A 10110-nucleotide genomic window follows, 5' to 3' on the forward strand; every position below is an offset into this window, starting at 1 on the left:
TCCCTCCCCTCCCCTCCCGGCACCCAGCTACGCAGTTGAGAATTTGGATGTTTTCTGCGGAACAGGCAGAGCCCGTGTAGCGCAGCTCAAAACCCGGGCAGTCTCGTCTGCTGTGCACTCGGCTCGAAATTGTTGCGATGGCATAAATTAAGATCGCTGGAGCTACTTGGAATATGCACACGCATGTGTGTGTTATATATGATAAACAGATGGATGTTTAGAATATATACACGCATATACATAATCTATACACGCACGTGTATATAAACATGTACACATGGAGATATATACACGTGTATATATACATACATACACGCACACCCATGTCTATATATATATATATATATATATAAAAACACATACACACACACATGCACATTAAAAGGCAGTTTTTTAAAAATTTAAATATATATTTTTAATTGTTTTATCAATTGTTGGGTAAACCCAAAAGCCGCTTCAATGTCAGTGCCTCCTCTGAGCGGGCTGTGAAGGGCCAGCAGACCCGGACGCCGATGTAAACAAACGCAGCAATTGACGCGTTATGGCAGAATGAGTCAGAAATAAAAGCACACACTGCCACCGAGTCAAAAATCACACCCAACCTCGCTGAAGAACTCCTCGCTTTGTGCCCGGAATGTAGCTTCGCTCTCCCCCACCGCCACCAACTATCCTGCCGTTGCTGTCACCCAATATAACGGTGTAGGTGCTACTCGGGCCAGTCGAATCCTGGGCAGTCGAGGGGGGTGAGGAACGAACTCTCCGCCACCCCCGGGCTCTCGGCTGGACTAAAGCAATATGTTCTTGTTGGTAAACCGGGAAAGTTGGGTAACTTCACTGGAAATTCCCAGGAGCCGCCCAGCCACTGGTGTCACTGCCTCTGATGCAGTCAGAAAGTGACCAGCATACATCAGGATTATTACTGGAAACACTGAGGGCGAGTCAAAAAAAATCATCAAATCCACCCCCCACCATCGCCCCAATTCCCAGAAGGGGCAACTAACTGGAAGGAGCTTCCCCAGGGAACTTCTAAACAGCAGACACTATGTTGCACCGTCTTATCATTGCTAAATGCACTGCCTAGAGCAACTTATTGCAACATAGATACTGAACCTCCCACCACCACACTTGTCCTAAAAGGAGTGCTTTTATCTTCATCTCATTAACAGAAGTCGCTTGCCCTGCGGGAACGGGTCTGTTTATAAACACATCCCATTCTCAAATTATGTTTTGAACAAGAGGAATTATTTTTGTAACGATCACAGAAACTAAATCGAGGATAACATTTTACACAGAAACTTGCATTTGTCCAAGTCAACTGCTTTAAATAAAGTATACGAAATAAAATACCTCCTCTATAAAAAAGCCAAATCTGAAGGAGTGAACAGCTGCTACATTTTAGTAACAATGCTACACACAAAAAACAGTTGTAAGGCAACATTGTACGTACTTCAGTGCTACTCTATAAATAGTTTTTAAAGGGTTCAGCAACTTGCTAGCCTGTTGTTGCTCTAACCTGGGTTTTTCCCACCTGTAGTCCCTCGGGGTTGTTTTTTCATTGTCATGCACTTCCAAGAAAAGAAATACGCCATAAGATGTTCGAAAGAAAATAACTTATACCTTACTGCGTCACAGGGAGCTGGAAACACTAGTCACATCCGTCAGGAGCCGGGAGGGTTGGAACTGCCCTTCAAGTAGTTGGTTACTTTGCAGACACATTAATGCAATGTGTTGAAGAAGGTGACACACAAATTACTTGAGAAAAAAGCCCCCTTTTTTTCCCCCTCCTTCAGGGCAGGAAGAAATCCTCTTTAAATCTCTCGCATCCTCCTTCTGTCCCTGCGCGTGCACGAGGAAATGGGGTGGCGCGCCGCTGCAGTTGCGCATCATTCGCAAGCGCGCCCCCGCCACTGTTTATCTCCCTCCTCCACCTCCGAGGTGTCGCGTATGCAAACAGACACATATCGAAATCCGTCTGCTTTTAAAAAAAAACAAAATGCAAAAAAAGGGAAGTTTTGCAATGGGATTGAATTTGCAAAAGATCCAAAATAATTGCTCAACATCGTCATAGGCGCGTCCCCGCGCCCCCCGGGGCCAGGCGCGCTCCCGCTGCCCTCCACAACGCGCGTCAGGTGCTGCTCAATGTACCTTATCTGACCATCGTGACGTCTTTCTTATTGCTGTTTACATCCTGTTTTAGAGATGTCAAAGGAGGGAGGAGAATATACATTCTGTTTTTGCATTAACTAACTTGCACTGAAAGAAGTTGCTAAGTTTGGTGAACAGCAGCAGGATTTAACAAACAATTGGAAAGGGGAGGGAGAGACTGGGCTGCTGCTTGTATTTTGAATCTGGACCATGTCAACACAGCGTCAGCACCCATGTTTACCTCAACTCTGAATTTTATCTGCGCAACATTAGCTGGAATGCGGACATGAAGTGAAAGACACACTCTCTTTACATCAGCCATGTGGCAATCCACCAGCGTCAGGAACAAAAACATGTCACAATATACATTTCAAATGTACCTTTCTCCCCCCACCCAGGAAATACAAAAACAAGACCAAGACCCTTATAAGGGAGGTGCAAAATAAAGTTGTCATGAATTATCACTTTTGCCACTCTCCACATCAGAAGAGGTGACCTAGCGTTTTAAACAAAACTGCAACACTTACCTTGACTCAGAAGCCACAGAGATACATTTCACTGCTAGTTTTAAAAGGCTGGATTTAAACCGGTTGTTACATTGCAATAAAACAGAATCACTTACGTTTCCAGTTATCCACTTCAGCGATCTTTTTCTTCTTAATAAATGCAGATTTTTAAAAAAATCTCTTGACAAGCAAAATCTTTCTGGTGCGGATTTTTTTAAAGAAAATGGAAATGAAGATTGACATCAGGTGAAGCCTTGCTGCGGAGGTGCTTTGGGAAACATCCATCCCACACAGAAGCTGGAGAGGTGTAATTCGGCAGAGGAGGAGGAGGAGGAGGAGAACGGATTGTACGCTCGCACAGTCTGTGAAACTCGCTGAGACTTCCAGCTCTTAGTGCGGGCAGTTTGCAGTGGATTGCGTCGCTTCAACGTGTTTCGACCCCACGGGTGGGTGTGTGTTTTTCGTGTTGTTTCGTAACTCGATTATATCATGTCCATCATCATGTGACATACTGAGGCCGCGATGGAAACTTGGGGGAGGAAGGAGCCACGTGATAGAGCTTGCAATCCTATCATCATAAACACTCGAGCCCGGCTTTAAATGCAAGATTGTGTCTTCGCTGCATGGTCGCGTTGTAATGTTGTGTGTGTGTTGCAATGAAACGCAGAAATTGACAGCCCCGTTCTCGTCCGACCCAACTATACTTGCACTTCAAGCCCAGCGCATCTCACCGAGGAGGAAGTTTATATATATTTTTTAAGTGCCCACTATTCTTTCATAAGCGTTGCTGTTTAAAGCGAGTCCCTTAAAGGGAGGCTGACATGCACTGTAATATGTCTACGTATAATGTTATTTACAGCAATTGGCGATTATCGGCTGTGATATTGCACTGCAATTGCTCTATCAACTTAGTCTTGGTATCAAGTTATTTCCAATAAAGTTAAATCGGACCTCACACAGCGTCCAAAAAAAATCAAATAACAATTATCCCATCGCAACAGCATCAACAAACAGGTTTGTTCACTGCCAGTCAGACATAAATTGAAAATAATTTAATGTTTTTAAAAGTTTCTCCAGAGAGAGACAGAATAGAGGACCGGATGTTATTTAAATGCCACGTGGTCTCAGATGTAACAATAATAAACAACAGGCATTAAACACCAGTGAGTCATAAAAGAAAAATAATGCGTCAACTGACTTGCTGTCCAGGGAAGTCTGTCACATGGGACTCAATGTGCCTTTCAGTTCAAGGCTGTTGTGCTGAAGCTGAACAACGCCAAAACAATTCAGGACCTTCTAGTAATTTCTTATACGTGTGATATAGCACCTCAAGTGAACGGGAAAGATTGTGCAGGAGAGGGAGATACATTTAAATAGGAGATGGCGAGACAATGGACATGCGACCCTTTTACAGATTATATTTATCTATATTACTGGTTAAGTTGCCATGTGGTTTCACACAGGGAGAAGTGGGGGTAAAGAGTGAGGGATAATTGGACTGGAGCTGTGCTTATTTTTATATCATACTTTTGAGTTCATATTATCTGCATATTTAAATAGCAAAAGTTACAGCAATTTAGGAAGCAGAGAAGTAGAATTAGTTGCAGTTCAGACTGGGGACTCTTTTTAAAGGGGCGTGACCAATAAATCCCTCAATTAACGAATTGTAAATTAAACTTAATAAATCAAATTAAAATGTTGTTCCCGGGGTGAAAATGCACTCCTGTCCCTCCGGTGCCCACCGGTCGCGGAAGGCCTCGAGCATGCCGGCGGACACCGCGTGCTCCATCTCCAAGGACACTCAGGCGTGAACATCGCCTCGGAAGAGAGGCAGGCAGTCTCGGCCACCCGCTGCCTGGACCAGTTGATGGCCACCTTGGCCAGGGTACAGGCTGGGGAACTGCGAGATGTAAAACTACAGGGCCACCACTGGCAGGAGGGTGCAATTACAAGTCACACAGGCAGTTCCCATCATAAATGAGAACATTGGAACCAATAATGGGAAAGTTGACTCAAAAGTATGACAAAGACATGTCAATGGGAAGCAAGGTTTTAAAGACAGAAAATATGTTCAGATGTAAGATTTTTGAAATGTTACAGATTTTAACAGTCTTTTGTATAGCACACACTTTCTATAAGTGTCACACTTATTTCTTGTAACACTTTTCCTATTACACTTTTCCCATCACTCTTTGATAGCATTGCTTTTATAAAACATTGTGTCTTTTGATTCACCATGAGCAACAACACAGTAAGGTAGTTGCTAGTAAGATAGTTAATGGTATGACAAATGTAAATCCAGAACATTACGTCAAATCAACCCAAGGCACAGAGTCAGACTGGTAAAGGCAAATATAGAACTGATAGCAAAGAGTTCTTCACACAAAGCATGCTCAACACATGCAATGGCCTTTTGGAAAAGGGTAGTGGAAGCAAAAATTTAAGAAACACTGATGCTGTGATGCTAGAACTAAGCAGTATTTCTGGATAGATGATCTGAGTTGGGCTTTTGTCATCTGAGTCTATCTTGTGGACAGTAAAAATAAAGTTGCAGCAGCAGTATGCCGAAAGACTATTTTACCCAGTGCTGTAAACTAAACATTTAAAATGCGAATGAAGCATTTAAATCTTCAAATTGGAGCTGAGGCCATTCGGAAGTGAAATTAGGAAGCATTTTCTCACACAAAGGGTAGTGGCAATCTAAAACTCTTTCCCGCAAATGGCCGTGAATGCTGCGACAATTGAAATTTTCAAGATCGAGATGGATAGATTTTTGTTGATGTACAGTATGCACCAATGAGAATGTTCATATGTTTGTCGAGCTGTTGAGTTGTGAGTGGCTTAGCCAGTCACGTGACGGTCACAAGATTCAATAAAACCCCAGCCAGTTGGGTTTGGGGAATCCACGATGAGGCATGTGGTTGTGAGCCTGGTGGATGAACTGGTAATGTGTAGTGTGATTGTTAAACATTGCTAGTAAGCCAACTAGTTCTTAATAGCAATGTGTTACTATAAATTCTTAAGCAAAGAACCCATGAAACATAGAAACATAGAAAGTAGGTGCAGGAGTAGGCCATTCGACCTTTCGAGCCTGCTCCACCATTCAATATGATCATGGCTGATCATGCAACTTCAGTACCCCATTCCTGCTTTCTCTCCATACCCCTTGATCCCTTTAGCCATAAGAGTCACATCAAACTCCCTTTTGAATATATTTAACAAACTGGCCTCAACAACTTTCTGTGGTAGAGAATTCCGCAGGTTCACAATTCCCTGAGTGAAGAAAATATATTATAGTTGGGTAAAGGTATCAAGGGATATGGAGCAAAGGCAGATAAATGGAGTTCAGGTACAGAGCAGCCATGATCAAATGGAATGGTGGGACAGGCTTGATCGGCTGAATGGTCTACCACTGTTCTTATGTTCCTATAAAGCTAGTTGTGCAAGGCCCATGCTTTCGTATGCCTCGGTGAAGACATTGATGATGGCTTGGAGTTCAGCCTCTGAACGCACAGACGCAAGGGTCGTCCGCGTACTGTAGTTCGACAACAGAGGATGGGACGGTCTTGGATCTAACCTGAAGGCAACAAAGGTTGAACAGGTTACCACTGGTTCGATAGTTTAGTTCCACTCCAGCGGGGAGCTTGTTGAGCGTGAGGTGGAGCACTGCTGCGAGGAAGATCAAGAAGAGAGTTGGCGTGATGACGTAGTCCTGCTTGACACTGGATTGTGTCTGCGGTGGATCCATTGGTCAGCATCACGGCTTGCATGTCATCGTGGAGCAGGCGGAGGATGGCGACTTTTGAGCAAGCGCTCTACTCGGAACTCCTGCACGGCAAGTGAGCCCCAGGTGGGCAGAGGAAACGTTTCAAGGACATCCTCAAAGCCTCCTTGCTAAAGTGCAACATCCCCACCAACACCTGGGTCCCTGGCCAAAGATCGCCCTAAGTGGAGGAAGTGCATCCAGGAGGGCGCTGAGCACCTCGAGAGCATGCAGAAAACAAGCGCAGGCAGCGGAAGGAGCGTGCAGCAAACCAGTCCCACCCACCCTTTCCTCCCACCTGTGACAGAGACTGTAATTCCGAGATTGCACTGTTCAGTCACCTGAGAACTCACTTTTAGAATGGAAGCAAGTCTTCCTCGATTTCGAGGGACTGCCTATGATGATGATAAAGCTAGTGCTGTGTGATTCAAAATGCCCAAAATAATTTTATTTAACTTCAGTACAGCAGAATACAGAATGAAATGGATCAATGATTTACACAGGATATATTTCTTCACCACTGTGTTTAATTTTGACTGTTTATATAAAAAATAAAACATCTGAAAGGTGAACCTTTTCTTGTTTTGCTGTGAACAAGCATTACACAAATGTACAGGTGAAACACTACTGTTGAAATGAGTGGCAGGTGCACATATTGTTACTGTAGTTTACTGCTGTGGTTAAGTTGACAACTAAAGTCTGCATCTTCATTTTTAGCTGAGATAACTAAAAATATCTTCCACAAAATAGCAAATATTCAATGTAATACTCAGTATGTATGAAGCTAAAATATAAATTGAATACTACATTAAATATCAGAAGTCCTTAACATGAATTTGAATCGCCTTTTATATTGAAAATAACTAATTAAAATGTAATCAGTTAAAATATTAAATATGTATTTTTTTTCCTTTTTCTGAGGTTTTCATCCACAGTCCTCAACGTATTAAGTGTGGGCACGGGACGGAATATATACATTTTGAGATGCAGATGGACTCCATGGTATTAAAATAAAGATTGCACTGTTTTAACTTGTCTTCCACTTGTTTTGTCACCTTTGAGTCAGAAGGTTTGTGGATTCAAGCCCTAATTCAGGATTTGAGCATATAGTCCAGGCTGACACTCAAGTGCAGTATTGAGGGATTGCCAACCAAGGCCCCATTAGGCTGATTAGATAGGTTAAAAAAAGCTTCCATGGCACTACATTACAACAGTGACTACACTTCAAAAGTACATAATTGGCTGTAAAGCACTTTGGGAACTGGTTTGAGACTGCCCAAACTCATTTCAGATGTTGACATCAGACAAAGGAGATTTTCATCCCATCAGAGAGATTTTGTTTCTGTTTCTGGGATGTGGGCATCGCTGACAAGGCCAGCGTTTATTGCCCATCCCCAACTGCCCTTAAAAAGGTGGTAGTGAGCCGCCTTCTTGAATCACTGCAGGCCTTGAGGTGAAGGTACTCCCACAATCATGAGGTCATAAAAGGCGCTATAGAAATGCAAGTCTTTTTCTTTCGACTTGAAGGGAGTTCTTATGATGTACAGGCCAACATTCCTCCCTCAATCAATAGCAACAAAAACACATTAAATGATCATTTGTTTGCCCTTTGTGGAACTGAGCAGTGCATAAATTGGCTGCGATGTTTGGCTGCATTATAACAGTGACTGCACTTCAATATTAAATGTCTGTGAAGCGTGTGGGAAGTCCTGAGGATTTATAAGGTGCTATATGAATGTAAGCTTTTTTTTCTTACTCTTCAAAACTTCATTGAACTGGGAATATTTTTACTCGATCAATGCTCCCTCCTATTAGAATGTGTAGCATAGAATATGACTTTGAAAAACAGACAATTTTATTTCCAAAAATCAAATACGTGTACATCCATGCACTAATTCGCAGCAAAAACCGTCAGTGTGAAATGTTGACAAATTCCTTTAAAAGAGAAGATGGTAATCATTTGGGATTAAGGGTAATAATGAAGAAGACAGGTATTGATAATCAAATATGCAATGGTTCCTGTTCCATTTTTAATTTCACACACAAGCCATCCTGTGGCTTTTTGAAAGAGATTAGCGTTTTAATGTCTGTTAGGGCAGTTTGGTGCTTTGCACCCAAGGCCACCAGGAACTGGTTTGAGACTGTCCAAGCTCATTTCAGATGTTGATATCGGACAAAGGAGATTTTCTTCCCATCAGAAAGATTTTTTTTCCCCGTTTCTGGGGTGTGGGCATCACTGGCAAGGCCAGCATTTATTGCCCATCCCTAATTGCCCTTGAGTAAGTGGTGATGAGCCACCTTCTTGAACCGTTCCAGTCCTTGAGGTGAAGGTACTCCCACAGTGCTGTTAGGGAGGGAGTTCCAGGATTTTGACCCAGCGACTATGAACAAACGGCGATATATTTCCAAGTCAGGATTATGTGCAACTTGGAAGGAAACGTGGAGGTGGTGGTATTCCCATGTGCCTGCTGCCCTCATCCTTCTAGGTGGTAGAGGTCGTGGGTTTGAAGAAGCCGCGGCGAGTTGATGCAGTGCATCTTGTAGATGGTACCCACTTCAGCCTCAGTGCACCGGTGGTGGAGGGAGTGAATGTTTAAGGTAGTGGATGGGGTACCAATCAAGGAGGCTGCTTTGTTCTGGATGGTGTCAAGCTTCTTGAGCTGCACTCATCCAGGCAATTGGTGAACATTCCATCACACTCTTGACTTATGCTTTGTAGATGGTGGAAAGGCTTTGGGGAGTCAGGAGGTGAGACACTCACCGCAGAATACCTAGCCTCGACCTGTTCTTGTAGCCACAGTATTTATGTTAAGTTTCTTGTCAATTGTGACACCCCCCCAGATGTTGATAGTGGGTGATTTGGTAATTGTAATGCCATTGAATGTCAAGGGATGCTGGTTAGACTCTTGCTTGCAGGAGATAGTCATTGCCTGGCACATGTGTGGCGCAAATGTTACTGACCACTTATCAGCCCAAACCTGAATGTCGTTCAGGTCTAACTGCATGCGGGACTGCTTCATTATCTGAGGAGTTGCGAATGGAACTGAACACTCAGCAATCATCAGCGAACATCCCTGTTTCTGACCTTATGATGGAGGGAAGGTCATTGATGATGCAGCTGAAGATGGTTGGGTCTAGGTCACTGCCCCGAGGAGTTCCTGCAGTGATGTCCTGGAGCTGAAATGATTGACCTCCAACCACTACAACTATCTTCCTTTGTGCTAGGTATGACTCCAGCCAGTGGAGAGTTTTCTTCCTGATTCCCATTGACTTCAATTTTACCAGAGCTCCTTGATGCTACACTCAGTCAAATGCTGCCATGATGTCAAGGGCAGTCATAAGAACATAAGAACATAAGAAATAGGAACAGGAGCAGGCCATACGGCCCCTCGAGCCTGCTCCGCCATTCAGTAAGCTCATGGCTGATCTGATCCTGGACTCAGCTTCACTGACCCGCCCGCTCCCCATAACCCCTTATCCCCTTATCGTTTAAGAAACTGTCTATTTCTGTCTCAAATTTATTCAATGTCCCAACTTCCACAGCTCTCTAATGCAGCGAATTTCACAGATTTACAACCCTCTGAGAGAAGAAATTTCTCCTCGTCTCTGTTTTAAATGGGCGGCTCCTTATTCTAAGATCATGCCCTCTAGTTCTAGTCCCCCCATCAGTGGAAACATCCTCTCTGCATCCACCTT

At 43.5% G+C, this 10110-nt stretch overlaps 1 long non-coding RNA gene across 9 annotated transcripts in view; it reads right to left on the bottom strand.

The window, feature by feature from the left end:
• Nucleotides 1-3123, bottom strand: part of LOC139278425 (uncharacterized) — a 339699-nt gene extending 336576 nt beyond the window's left edge. For 4 of the 9 annotated variants that reach the window (XR_011596263.1, XR_011596256.1, XR_011596255.1 and 1 more), the window contains exon 1: nucleotides 2768-3121. This is a non-coding gene — a long non-coding RNA (uncharacterized lncRNA). Of the gene's footprint in view, nucleotides 1-602; nucleotides 876-1617; nucleotides 2031-2767 lie in introns of those variants that run through there. The other 5 variants (XR_011596261.1, XR_011596257.1, XR_011596258.1 and 2 more) reach the window with 3 other exon arrangements.
• Between the last annotated feature and the right edge of the window lie 6987 nt (nucleotides 3124-10110).

Source organism: Pristiophorus japonicus, chromosome 13, assembly GCF_044704955.1.
Source record: "Pristiophorus japonicus isolate sPriJap1 chromosome 13, sPriJap1.hap1, whole genome shotgun sequence".
NCBI classification, from domain to species: domain Eukaryota; kingdom Metazoa; phylum Chordata; class Chondrichthyes; family Pristiophoridae; genus Pristiophorus; species Pristiophorus japonicus.